The 15136-nt window shown below is 35.5% G+C and overlaps 1 pseudogene; it reads right to left on the bottom strand.

Annotated features, from left to right (window-relative positions):
• Positions 1 to 10173: 10173 nt before the first annotated feature.
• LOC100685742 lies at positions 10174 to 10687 on the bottom strand (annotated as a pseudogene).
• Between the last annotated feature and the right edge of the window lie 4449 nt (positions 10688 to 15136).

Below are 15136 nucleotides of genomic sequence, written 5' to 3'. Positions count from 1 at the left end.
GTTTCGACTCTTGCTTATTTATTCATTCAATGCACACTTATTGAACCCCTAATCTTGGTTAGGCGCTATGTCTTAATCTATTTTCACTTAATAGCATGCTAAGTTCAATAATAAGAATTTTCAAATGATGAAACAGGAGACAAAAAGAATACTTTCATTTACATAGGGGTATCAGGGACATATTACTAGAGAAATGCTGCCAAAATTCTCTGAATCAATGAGTATCTTAGCTGAATGAAATAACAAGTGGGAAATTGGGAAAGGTAAAGGGAGGAGAATGGGCAAGAGTCTATCAAAGATTTCTACTCATTCCCTGAAGGAGAAATATGGGCCCAGAGGAAGGGTAGTTAGGAAGAGGTATTTTAAGGCCTGTATGTGTATGGAGATGGTAATGAGGGGGTTGTTTTTTGATAGCACAAAGGTAGGTGCTATCAAATTCTGGCACCAAAATGGATAGGATGTGGAAAGGAGTTTCTGCTTTTTATAGGAATGGAGAAAGTTCTAACAAATCATGGACTCCGTGGTCAGGGCCATTTCCATATATGTATATTACAGATTTCAACTCCACTTCCATTGAATTTTATCTTGAGATCAGTGCAAGCTGCATAATGTGGCCTCACAAATTTTTCTTTACTGTTAATATTTAAAATTTACCTATATTATTTAAAAGTGTGTTTTATTACTGATACCATCTTCATGAAGAATTTGTATTAAGTACTAATTTAACAAGTAATATAAATTTCCTGACATTAAATTTTCCTGTTATGACTAAGTTAAGGCAGGAAGTAGAGTAGCTAGACACTGATATGACAATTACTTAATATCTTCCTCTGATTTAGTGTATCACAATATTTTGGGGGTACTAATGTTACAGTGACACTCAACTAGTACATTATACATTAACTGAATCCTTATAGAATATCTTTGTGGCAGGGGAAATTATACTAACTTTATTGATGAGGAAACAAGACTCAGAAAGATTTAGCAAATTCTGTAGCCTTTTGTAGCTAATAATTAAACTACGTTTAAACTGTTACCTTTTTGCTCGTCCTTATTATCTTAGTATAGATAAATTTCAGGATGAAAATATGAGTCAAAAATACAACAGATCATTTTCCTAAAGCCACTGGCCTTAAACCCAATATTCCTTATATTCGGTTTGCCTAAAATCAATATAATTCGAGTCTTTATAATGAAAACATGTAAATGAGTGACAAAGTAAAATACAATGCATTTATATTACTATGTAGAGTTAGAGGACCTAAGAACACTGTACCAAGAGTCCTTCAATTGTTCCATATATACAAATTAGGATAATCTCACATGTAGTAGATTGGATAACTTGGTATATATGTACATATACATAAAATTTGGTGTGCCCATTGACTTTTTAGAGTGCATTTAAATAATAAAGAATTTAGCAGAAAACAAAGTACACAGATGTAAACAAAAAGAAACTAAAAATTGTAGGGTGTGATCATATTTTAGGTAAACTAGTCATTATGCAAATCGTTCATAATATTATTTGATTTGACATAAATTGAGGGGGTACTCCGGCTAGGATTTCAGTGGTTGAGCCTCTAGGGAAGGAAAACAGATTGCAAAAAGCAAGGAAAATGGCTCAGAGGACCAGTAGGGTTAGATACCTGGTTTCTTAAATATGTGGTTTGTACACAAGTGCTCAGGAGGACTGTGTTGGTTTCCTGTGGCTCCTGTAACAAATCACAATAAACTTGGTGGCTCAAACAACAGAAATTTGTTCTTCACAGTTTTACAGGTCTGAAGTTTGAAACCAGTATCACTGGGTCCAATTTAAGGTGTTGGCAGGACTTCATTTCTTCCAGAGACTCTAGGTGGGGGAATCTGTCCTTGACTCTTTTGATTTCTAGGGCCTGCCCAAATTCCTTGGATCTTGGACAAATCAGTCCAATATCTGCCTCTGTGGCTTCTCCTCATCAACATAATCCAATCACCTATGCCTCCCTCTTAAAAGGATACTTTTGGTATTATTTAGGACCCACCTGGAGAATGGAGGACAATCTCCTTATCTCAAGAAGCTTAATTGAATTATATTTCCAAAACTGTTTTCCCTCCATATAAAACAATACTCATATGTTCTGAGATTAGAACATGGACATTTTTGGGGGACATTATTCAGCCTACCACAGGTACATCCTAATAGTTTAGGATGGTTCTCGTATCTGCTGTTGGATTCAAACACTAATTTCTCAATTAGAAGGACAGAGTAGGGCAGCCTGGGTGGCTCAGTGGTTTAGCACCGCCTTCAGCCCAGGGTGTGATCCTGGAGACCCAGGATTGAGTCCCACGTCGGGCTCCTTGCATGGAGACTGCTTCTCCCTCAGCCTGTGTCTCTGCCTCTCTCTCTCTCTCTCTCAGTGTCTTTCATGAATAAATATATTATATATATATTATATAATAATATAATACATATAATTTTATATATCATATAAAATATAAAATATAAAATATTTAATTTATATATTTATTTATATTATATAAAATATAAAATATTTAATATTTTATATTTAAATAAAATATAAAATATTTTATTTATATAAAATATATTATATATAAATATATATTTATATAATAATATAATATATATTTATAAATATATATATTTATTTTTTAAAGAATGACAGAGTAGGCACTGGAAGGGTAAAAGTTCACAAAATAGAAAAAAAAGAAATTCATTAACTTTTGGAAATTGGTTAGAATTATTGGGTAAGTAAGTACCATCAGGAGTCTCTACTTCTGACCTTCTCTTTCTTTTGATTGATGGTTTTATTCCCAGTAACAGTCTTCCTCTATACTCCTGGATGTCCTATTTGAGTTCTCTCAAAAAGAGATCCTCTAGTACAGTGGTATAATTGAAGTATATGTAGTTTTTTGGAAGATATTTTCTGGAGGCTCTTGGAGACTGAAGGGAAAAAACAAAACAGGGAAGGAAGGAAAACAAACAAACAAAAAAAGGTATATTAACAAGTTCCACTGGAGTTCACTCAACTGGAGGTCTCAGAGCTTGTACTAATTTTGCAACTCCATGTTATTCTACCCAAAAAGTGAGAGAATTAAGTTGTTTAACCTACCACCTCCTTTCAGTCATGAGGGCTTCTCTCATGGAGTATTAATTCCTCAGCACTTTTGACCTGCCACACATGTGCAGAAAGGGCTCCAGAGGCCACAGAAATCCACAGAGATGCAGGTGTTATCAGACGGAGGTTGAGCCAATGTATATGTAAATGCTAATGACTAAGAGGATATGAGTGGGCTATCAATGTTATCTCTGATACTGTAATCCTACAGCTATGGCCAACTGTGGGTGTCACATTATCTTATTTTTTATTTATTTTTATTTTTTTTAATTTTTTATTTATTTATGATGGTCACCCAGAGAGAGAGAGAGAGAGGCAGAGACACAGGCAGAGGGAGAAGCAGGCTCCATGCAGCGAGCCTGACGTGGGACTCGACCCCGGGTCTCCAGGATCGCGCCCTGGGCCAAAGACAGGCGCCAAACCGCTGCGCCACCCAGGGATCCCCACATTATCTTATTTTTACCAAATAAGTGAAAGCAGCTCTTCTTCCAATTCAAATTTGAAAAATCCTAAGAAGTCTGTTAGGGATGGCATTTGTCATTTCTGGAATAAATCCTGTGACTAGGGAGATGGGTTCTAAAGAAAAGGAGACAACTTCAGTCAGGCTCCATAGTGTGAACTTAGGGAAAGCAGTGTGCAACCAAAGGTAGACAATGTTCTCAGAAGAGAAGTGATTTGCTTTTGTCTATTTTGTTTACAGGCAATAAAAAAGGCATGTAATTAAAGTGGGACAAAAAATTCAGGTATATTGGTCTCTGTGGGTGATTCACAATTCAGTGTGATCCATCGGGTTTGACACTGGATTACAGGCTATATCTGAATACATAGAAAATGAGATGTGGATTCTATAGGAAAGAGAGGAGAACTAGGTATGGTGTGAATGGTCCTAGGAAAATAATAGATTCAAGATAATTGAGTTCCAAACTGTAGTACAATCAGAATTTGACCCTGAGATCTAATTAATAGTCAAGAAGCAAAGGTGGCATTCCTATAAGTTTAAACTGCAATTGAGTATACATGCTTGTCCTCGGTAGACTCACCATACACATACCAGATGCTGGAATAAGAATAAAATTGATAGTTCTGTGGAGGCCGAGAAAAATCAAGGCCATTCCACCTCAAGTTTAGCATTAGCACAAGTACAGCCATCTTAGAGCCCTGTGAATAAGAGCTGAACTTTACAGGAAAAACTGCAGAATGTCCTCGGCAGGGAATCCCATATCAGAAAGACAACAAAGCCCAAGCCAGTGGCAGAAAGTCCCATATTAGAATGAGAACAGAGCTCAATGCCCTTGAAAGTCCTATATTAGAATGAGAACAGAGCACAATGCCCTTGAAAGCCTCATATCAGAATGTAAACAGAACTTGAGAAATTCCTCCCCCCTTCTGAAAATCCCCTAGACCAGCCCAGAAAAACCCCAGCTGTAACCCACTTCAGGGTCCAAGTCCCTGCTCCGCTGTGCGGGGTATACTTGGACCCACGCTCCAGCTTGCTAATAAACCCTCATGCACTTGCATCGGTGTCGGCTCCTTGGTGGTTTCTCGGATTTGCAATCCTGGGCACAAGTTCCAGATCCTACCACTGGTCATGAGATGGCTTACTACGTTGTTTCCAAGGTTCAGATTAATTGGTTTAAATCCCTGATGAGACTGAGCTCATAATTTGGAGGCCTCAGTTTCTCTAGCTATGCGGGTTCAGGAGAACTAGGAAGCAATAATACCTGTAATAATGAGCCTAAAGAATCATCCTTCTATTATATTTTTACTAGAAATTTATTTTTATTAAGTTCAATTTCAAAACTGTGTGACCTTAAGCAATGCTCATTTTTAAATAGGATACCAAGCATTACAGAATCTGAGAAGGCAGTTGTAGGGACTGCATCAGACCTAATCTACTTTTAATTATTTTTGACAAAAGGAGAAAAATGAGAACTGAATCAGCTTTCATTTATCCTGTTGTAACAGCACATGTGCAATCTATACAAAAACGATTTTATAGAGTTTTTCTTTTTTGTCGAAATATTAAGATCTGCTACCTTTATACTTTATTTTCATGCTTCTAGGGTTTGCTATAGTACTTTAATGTCCGTGCTTTGGTTTCACAAGATTAAATATTAAACAATATCACTAACTAGATATGGTACATTTACTTTCCAAGTAATTGGATTGTGGATGAACCTGCTGCTACTGTTCATTAGTCTGTAACTTCATAAGACTTTAACTCTATTCTCTTTTACAACACTGCAATTTGGAAACTTTCCATAGAGCTGAGAGTAGCTGAAAATAGTTGGATCTGGCCTTACATTACCTTTGGGATGCAGTAGCATGCTCATCAACAAAGGTGTCATGCCATTAGTGTTGAACTGTAACACACAGCATGCCAAATCATTCATAATTTCCTACCTAAACATAGATGTCACCACTAGTAATTTATTTTTTTTAATTTTTACTTATTTATGATAGAGAGAGAGAGAGAGGCAGAGATATAGGCAGAGGGAGAAGCAGGCTCCATGCACCGAGAGCCCTACATGGGATTCGATCCTGGGTCTCCAGGATCACGCCCTGGGCCAAAGGCAGGCGTCAAACCGCTGTGCCACCCAGGGATCCCCCCACTAGTAATTTAATAGTAGCTTTACTTTCCTTTAAAAATTAGCTTTAAAGTGATATATGCTGATCATAGAACATGGGAAAAATTGATGTAAATAAAAAATTAGCTATAATTCCTCTACTCATAGATTATACTAATATTTCCTTGCACATATGTGTACTTTTATGCACATGCTATAATTTCATAAACATAAAGTCTATTCTACTTTTCTTCTGATATATTATGAGCATTTTCCATATCTGTAAAATTCTTCATATTTTACAATAACTGCCTACTCTTTATTCTTATGGCTGCACCATGATATAGTTAATCATTTATTGCAGGACATTTGGATTGCTTCCAGATGGTTGCTGCCATAAATAATGGCATGATAAAATCTCTATACATAAATCTTTGTCCTCATTTCTGATAATTTCTTTAGAAGAGATTCCCGGAAATGGAATTGCTGGGTCAAAGAGGATGAATATGTTTAAAGTTTTTGATAACTTTCCAAACTTGCTTTCCTAAAAGGCTTTATAAACATATTTGTATACCTATCATGAGTTTATGACCATGCTTCTTTCACTACACCCTACCAGATTTGTATTTTAATTAATTGCCCAATACTAGTCTAAGATTTGAATAAGTTATGATACTATCACTAGATGAAATAATATGCATTTCATTAAAGTTAAAGTTATGCATGTTATGTTACAACATTAAACTTATTGATGATATGCTATTAAGTAAAACACATGATATAAAATTGAATATAATCCATCATTGCAAATATGCAAATATATACGCATATGGAAATTACTGGACAAAGATTATGACCAATAAAAATAAAACCTAATAATAATAGAGTACCTTAATAACTGACAGCTTACTACGTAGTTAATAAACAACAGTGTACCATGAAGTGATTACAATTCATTATTTCATTCCATTTTATAATAATATTGTGAAGGAAGTCCTAAAGCTTGAAACTTTTATACAAATGTCTTATAATCATACAGGATGTCAGCATGGTTCTAAAATTCAAACCCAAGTTGCTCGCTTCAAATCTAAACTGAAGTTAGGATAGTAAGCTTACATCTGAATCCCTTAAACATTTCTGTTTCCTAAACTTTGTAAAATGCTGCTGCATATTCTTTAGTAGAATAATGTAAACGGTTATATTTAAGAGAAACCAAAATGAATAAATTATGATTTCTTAGAAAACAAGTTAGCCACTAAGAACCAAATAAAAAAAAAAAGAACCTATAACACAGTATCCTGGATAGGAAAACATGAAAAACAGAGAAAGACAAACACCATGAGATTTCATTTCTATGTAGAATCAAAAAAGCCCAAAAGAAGTGAACGAACAATACCAAACAGAGCCACAGAACTTATAGATACAAAAAACAGAACAGTGGTTGCTAGAAGGGAGGGGGCTTGGGGATTGGACAAAACAGGTGAAGGGGGTCGAGAGGTACACTTTTCCAGTTATAAGATAAATAAGTCATGGGGATATAACGTACAACATGGTGACTATAGTCAATAATTGTTGTGCATGCTTAAAAATTGCCAAAAGAATAAATTCTAAATTTTCTCATCACAGGAAAAAAATTATAAATGTATATGGTGATAGATGATAATTAGACTCATTGTGGTTGTAATTTCACAGTGTATACAGATACTATATTAGTATGGTGTACACCTGAAACTAATATGTTATATGTTGATTATATCTTAATTAAATCAAAGAAAATATAATATTTTATCTAACCATTTATCAGGGAAATGCAAGGAAAATAATAAAGTGGCATCCACCTAACCCATTCCAAGGATGAAGAGCACTGAATGGGGCCAAGAGTTCACTCTTTATATTTTATTAAGATTCTTCTATGAGTAAATAAACAATCATTTTAATATAATAAACATTCAATTTCTTTTCATTGCTACAGATAAAGATGTGCATTGTAGTAAAGAGCTGACTCTTTATATAATTAATGTACTTTTCATAAAATTCAGTAAATCAAATATTTTTCATTAAAATGATAAAATATACTCTTTAACCCTTTCAATAAATATTTATTGATTACTTATCAAGTGTTAGAGGATATTGTAGGAGTTATGGATATATAACTAGATCCAAGAAACAAAAATAGTTGCCCTCAGCTATCTTATAATTTAATACAGATACAGATAATAAACAAGAAAAATCATTAAGATATATATGTTGTTATTGATAAATATATAAATAAGTGCCTATGATAAGACATAGAAGGAAAACATGAAATGTTGGGGAGGAGACAATGAAATTTTAGATATCATGGCCAAAGAATGCATCTTTAAGAAAGTGACTTTGGATAATAGACTTCAGAGAAAATAAAAGAGTACACCATAAGTAAATTTGTGACAAGAGCATTCCAGGAAGGGGAAGTAATCCTTGCAGACTCTGTTGTGATGGGGGATTTACTGATTTGCTCAAAAGAATAGAAAGTCCAGTGTGACTACAACAGCCTAATTAGAGGAGGGTGAGGAGAGATCAGAGAAGCAACAGGGGCACTTAAGAATTTGTAATTATTGTGACTATGCTCCCCAGTTTATGCCTGCTGTTCTACTGCAATTATTAATAACATAGTTTTCACGCTCAAAAGTGTTCCAGTTTGAATTATATGTCACCATAGTTGTAGGAAGGAGCTTGAATTTTACCCTAATAGAATCTGCCACTGGATGGTTTGAACAGGTAAATTATATGATCTGTGTTTTGCTTTACCTGAATAACTGATGGCTTTGTTGAAAGCGGACTGAATGAGGGCGAGTAAATCCATTATTTAAATTTATAGAAATGTAACCATGTCTTTTGAATCAAACAAAAACAAAATAAAACATTCCTGGCTCAGGATTATACGTAATGCTTAGTTGTCATGCATTTTTAGTCCTTTTTCATATAAAATAATTTGTCCCTCTTCCTTTGTCTTTCATGTCCTTGCTATTTTTTAAGAGAACAGGGCAATTATTTCATGGAATATATCTCAGTTTGGATGACTAATATTCCCTCTTGTTTTTAAGTGATATTGTGTTATTCTCAGTACTTCAGAATGTCATGATATCAATTTGTCTCATTACTGGATGATCTTACCTTTGGCCACTTTTGCAGGTGGTATTTGTCTAAGTTTCTATGACTGTAGAATTACTATTTTTGTGTTTATTTTATTATTTTCAAGATTTTACTTATTTCTTCATGAGAGACACAGAGAGAGAGAGGCGGAGACATAGGCAGAGAGAGAAGCAGCCTCCATGCAGGGAGCTTGATATGGCACTTGATCCCGGGACTCCAGGATCATACTCTGGGCATGAAGGCAGGTGCACAACCACTGAGCCACCCAGGCATCCCTCATTTTGTGTTTAATAAATATCTTCTTACCCCATAAGTTTAAAATCCATTGGTTATTTTTGCCTGAATTAATTATTACCATTATGTTTTATAAATGGAGATTTTCTAATTTTATCAATCTTTTTACATCTATTAGTATTTCATCTTAAGAAAATATTTTTTATTCTTTCCCACTTTTATTTTTCATTGCACTATGAAGTATTGCATAATGATAAAAAATAAGTCCAGTTAATATTTCAAAATGATCACAATAAGTCTAGTTAATATCCATCACTACAGTTACAATGTTTTTTCCTTGTAACGAAAACTTTCAAGATTTACTATTTTAGCAACAATTATTTTTTTAACTTTTTTTTAATTTTTATTTATTTATGATAGTCACAGAGAGAGAGAAAGAGGCAGAGACATAGGCAGAGGGAGAAGCAGGCTCCATGCACCGGGAGCCCGATGTGGGACTCGATCCCAGGTCTCCAGGATCGCGCCCTGGGCCAAAGGCAGGCGCTAAACCGCTGCGCCACCCAGGGATCCCAACAATTATTTTTTTAATTCATTTTTTTTCCAACTGTTATGAGTCTCTTTTTATTCTTTTGGTAATCTCTTCCAGAGTTAACTACTTCTGTTTGTAGGTGATGAAATGTGTAAGAAATCTACTTCAAATGTTGGCCCAGCTATAAGCATGGTCTTTCCCTTTACTTGAACTCATAAGTAAGACTTTTGGTTCTTGTTTTTTATATTCCAGTCCCCAAAGTAGCTTTCACTGTAGAAGTTATCTGCAGGCAGTCTTATGCTTTCTAGCAATAGTCTACAACCAGACTCTAGCTTCTTCAGGACACTATACAGGATGGATTTTAAAATATGGCATTCTCTCAAATGAGTTTACCTGCATTTTATTTTTAGACAACCTACATGGCATGTTTTTTTTCTTAAGAACAATGCCGCTGCTTCAAATAAATAAAGGTCAAAATAAATGAGCAGCTCAAAATGATATCAGTCCCATTTGTTTAAGTCCCGGTGTTGTGTGGATGAAGAGCAGCAGCCAGTTAGGACGACAGGTGATAAATCCAAAGTAATATCTAAGTTCATTAACATTTTTCCATTTCTAAACCATTCTTAAAGAAAATCATATATGGGCTCACACCATCCTCACGGTAGTCCAGGAGTATAACCATGCCATCTGGATTTACTTTTTCACCAATAGAGAACTGGTAGCTTTTGAAATTAGCAAGGATGTGCTTGATTTGTTCTGCAGTCCCTGTCATAAAAGGGTTTACTCTTTCTGGCCTCTGTTCTTCAAGTTTCCCTTTGATTTGATGTAATCTTTAATGTACTTCTTGTAGGCTTCTTTTGTGAAGCTGGTTTCCTCCAGGTGATGGTTCATGACAATGTCAACACCAGTGATACTGTGCTTTTGGTACCTTTGCCCTCCAGGCCTTCAGCAGAGGCACCTCCACAAATGAGCAATTCATCAATGTTACCCTCTGTCCTACTGACCATCTTCCCCTCCACCTCCAGGCATAGCCCATCCACGATCTTCCAGATCTAGTAGATGTTGGAGAACATCTCATCATGGCTGACGAAGTCCCAGTTGATGATCATGGGGACGGCTGGAGAGAGATGATGGTGGCACTAGCTTAGAAGGTGCCTGAGCTCTGAGCACAGTGCAGCTGGAGCAGCACTAGCAGGAAGAGGGGAGCGGTGGAAAAGCTTGGAAAAGCTCTCAAATTGTATCAGATTTGGCCAGTGGAAACTCCTTCAAAGGTCTTTCCTTGACACTTCTTCACAATTTGACAATACAAGATGTTACATGTTTTATCATGTGATTACCCACGCCAGGACCTTGGATACACACACACACACACACACACACACACACACACACACACACAGAGTAAACTGTCAACAAATATTGGAAGCTATTGGTTTACATGATCAAAATAGAGAGGGAACAGTGGTATTGAAATATGATGCACACGGATAGACTATTTCATGTACACAGAGGCTGAAATGGCATTCCTCAGTTCAGGTGGAAAGAGAAAAATTCAATCATTTGAATGTTTGGGGTCTTTTTTTTGCCAAATGTCTGTTTTTTTGGAAGCAAACTTTGAAATTGTGCCAAACAAAAGATGCTGCTTGCTTCATTCATCTCTGGTTCTATGCCAAGGAAGACACATTTGAGTTTCAGAATCATAATCAGTAGTTGTGTGTTATGTTTTTTTTTTTTTTCTTATTCTGGCAAGAAGATTCATCCCTCTGCTTTCCTTCAAGTCCACTGTCTCTGTTCTGTCAACTCTTGCCTTTACGAGATTATCAGAATCTTTTTTTTTTTTTAAGATTTTATTTATTCATGAGAGACAGATGCAGAGACACAGGCAGAGGGAGAAGCAGGCTCCATGCTGGGATCCCGATGCGGGACTCGATCCCGGGTCCCCAGGATCACGCCCTGGGCCGAAGGGGGCATTAAACTGCTGAGCCACCCGGGCTGCCCCAGATTATCAGAGTCTAAGGCCCAGCTCTAATGTGTAGTTTCCTGTTTGATATAAGCCACTTCGAGTAGGTGCTACTTGTGAATGGTGAAGGAAACATACTGACATATTATTCTTGAGGGAGAAGTTAAGGATCATTAATATTGCTATTTATATTTAGCAGAAAGTATTTTTTTTCCTTATGCAGTTGCTGAACAATAGCATCTATCTTAGGACCAGTAACAAGGGGCACAGTATCTTCCTGTCTATTGACAATACAAAGAAAAGTAAACAGTTCAACTTGTAAGGATAAGAGTAATATATGGTAAGGGAATGGAGGCCATATGTTCCACATTGTGCCAAAAGAGCAGGATGGAAATTTTAACAAGGAATGAAGGAACAACAGGTGAAGAAGGAGAAGGGAAGGAGAGGAAGGGAGGAGGGAAGGAACTTCCTCTCACATGAATGATCCCTATAACAAAGTTTTTCTTCATGATGTCACCTCGACTGATACTTTTCTTTCTTTTAAGGGCATTTTTCCCCTCCTTTTCATTTCTCACAACAAGTCTATGGGTATAGAGACATGTCGACCTGTGTAGTCTCCAATATAATATTATTATGACAGAGATGGGGATAATGATAGTAAAATAATATCCATGCTGATGACTCAAACTCAGTTTATTTCTCATTATCTGCATTTTGATAAATGAACTAAAAAGCACTTCATGTTTGGCTATCATCTCAAAACATTACAAAGTATGTTAGAGCTTAAATAAGCTGAAACTCAGTTACACTCCAATTTTCCCTGACATTAGAAACATAATTACCTGTGTTTAACCCATAAACTTCTATTTACAACTATTTTATGTTAAATTTATTTTTGCTCTCCTTGATAAACTGAAGAAACATCTGTTTTCCAAGTTACTTTAAGACTTCATCAGAAGGTTATAGCCCCAGTTACAATTTAAAATGTATAATTTTCAGGAACTCAGTCAGGATCAACCTATTGAAAAAGTTGATCTGTTCTTTTTTTTTTTTTTTTTCCCTACACTACACAAATGTTCACAACATTTGAAATACACAAATGTTCACAACATTTGAAATAAGATGCAATTACCAGTGGAGTTAAGTAGATTGAGAAGTCATTGTGCTCAGATAAGAAATAAAGATCAAAATAAATTCAAGTAGAAAATAATTTATATTGCTGTAAACAGAAAAAAAAATTTCTTTTTGGCAGGTAGTAAAGATTGCTTTCTCTCATGGTAGTCCTCTCAAAGCTTTAAACTGATTGTAATTTTCCTGCCTATCTAATCCAATTTTTTTTTTTTTTTTTTTTTTTTTTTTTTTTTTTTTTTTTTATGATAGTCACACAGAGAGAGAGAGGCAGAGACACAGGCAGAGGCAGAAGCAGGCTCCATGAAGGGAGCCCGACGTGGGACTCGATCCCAGGTCTCCAGGATCGCGCCCTGGGCCAAAGGCAGGCGCCAAACCGCTGCGCTACCCAGGGATCCCTCTAATCCAAATTTCAATGACTAATCACGTTTTAACGTTTTAGAAGTATACTTTATTTGCAAAGTGATAGAGTTTAAGAAGTTAGTTTCAGATTTCTACAACATGTAACTTTTTAAAAAAAATATTTTGCTTATTTATTAGAGAGAGAAAGGGAGACAGAGTACAAGAAAGGGGAGTAGCAGAAGGAGAGAGAGAAGCAGACTCTTCCCCTAAGCAGGGAGCCCAATTTGGGGATTGATCCCAGGACCCTGAGATCATGACCTGAGCTGAAGGCAGATGCTTAACCCACTGAGCCACCTGGGTGTCTGTACCTATAACTTTTTGAAAGTATGTTCCTCTAGGAAACACATTTTTATATTAGGAAAGAAAATACTTTGTACTCGAATAGACAATAGTACTCAAGCAAGGTACATTTACTAAGACAAGCTAAAAACAGTTAGAATTGACTAAAGCTCATTTTGACTTTAAGAAAAACTGAGTTAATTGAAGGGAAAGCTGTATTCAAAACTGTTTCTTTTAAACCTCATACACCAAAAGAGAGAGCGATCGATCATTTATCATAAATGGCAATATGAATTTCTGTTGATATATAGAAAAGTTTTCTTTAAAGATTTTATTTATTTTTTCTCAAGAGACACAGAGAAAGAGAGAGAGGCAGAGACACAGGGACAGAGAGAAGCAGGCCCCATGCTGGGAACCCGATGTGGGACTCTATCCTGGGTCTCCGGGATCATGCCCTGGGCAGAAGGCAGGCGCTAAACTGCTGAGCCACCCAGGGATCTCCAAGAAGAGATTTTTGTATTGTGATAGGACTCTGGTTAGATAGGAATTGTGTGTGGGTGTGTGTGCATGTATATTATATTTTTATACATACATTTAAATACACTCATATATATTAATATATCTATATATTTAATATTTATATGCTTAATTATATGTGCAATCATATATATGCGTTATATGTGTATATATTATATATACACATTATTTCCATATCAATATATACATATGTATGAATTTACACAAAATATTATATAAATATATATAAAAATATTATATGAATATATGTAAAAATTACATAACAAACCTCTTTCTTGAACAATGAACCTTATCTGACATATACCTGAAGCATTTCAGGATCCTCTACTCCAGAGTTTGTACAATAATGTGACATTCTTTAATGCACTGTACTCACAAGAAATCACTGGATTGATTCTTCAATCTAAAAAAACTTCGTGTTTTGGCACAACCAGAAAATTAGGAAAGAATGTGCAAGACTGGTCAAATGATACAAGTGATCCATTTTCTCCCCTCTTTTCTGAGTCCATTCATTAATCAGTCTGTCATGACACTGCCTATGATATTTATGTCTGCCTAGAAACAATAAAAGTTCACTTTTCCCTTTTCCAAAAAGTTGCTATGCTATGTTGACATTTTCACCCTGGAGGAAAGCCACATTGCACTGAACAGATGCTGCAGACTGGTTCATTCATGCTAATTCTGCATAAATACACTTACCTGCCGAGCTCAAAAATAGAATCACAGCAATAGATTTTGAGGTATATGTATGACCTCCCAAATAAGTTTAAATGCAAATAGAATTGAAAAGAAATATATAGACTTCATTTAATTTGCTGATATTATTAAAAACATGTATCAATTGCTTTTCTGATAGTTTTAGCTTAGATATATTTATAAAAAAGAAACTGAGCTCCTTGTAGAAAAACTTGCCTTTATTAGCCTTGTATTGTGGAAACCTGTGGGTCTGACCCAAGTTGGATCCTCAAAAGGGGATCCACAGTTTATATTGTATTCACAGGTTGAAATTTTAAACCCTTAAATATAAAACGATTTAAATATGATTTAACGTATATAATCTTTTAAGCAACATATAAATGAAGTTTATGTTTTATTTTGTTTCTTTTGCTTAGTTGAATCTATTGTTAGGGTACTCACTGATCTATTTCAATCTAAATTTGCCATATTACTATTAGTTTTCTTCTTGTGCTGCCTGTTTTACATTTCTAACTCTTTTCCTCTTTTGTAATTAATCAATTGTCTAAATTTTATA

The sequence above is a fragment of the Canis lupus genome, chromosome 11 (assembly GCF_011100685.1).
Source record: "Canis lupus familiaris isolate Mischka breed German Shepherd chromosome 11, alternate assembly UU_Cfam_GSD_1.0, whole genome shotgun sequence".
Taxonomy (NCBI): Eukaryota; Metazoa; Chordata; class Mammalia; order Carnivora; family Canidae; genus Canis; species Canis lupus.
The sequence above is the reverse complement of the archived record's forward strand: the minus strand, read 5'-3'. Positions and strand labels throughout refer to the sequence as shown.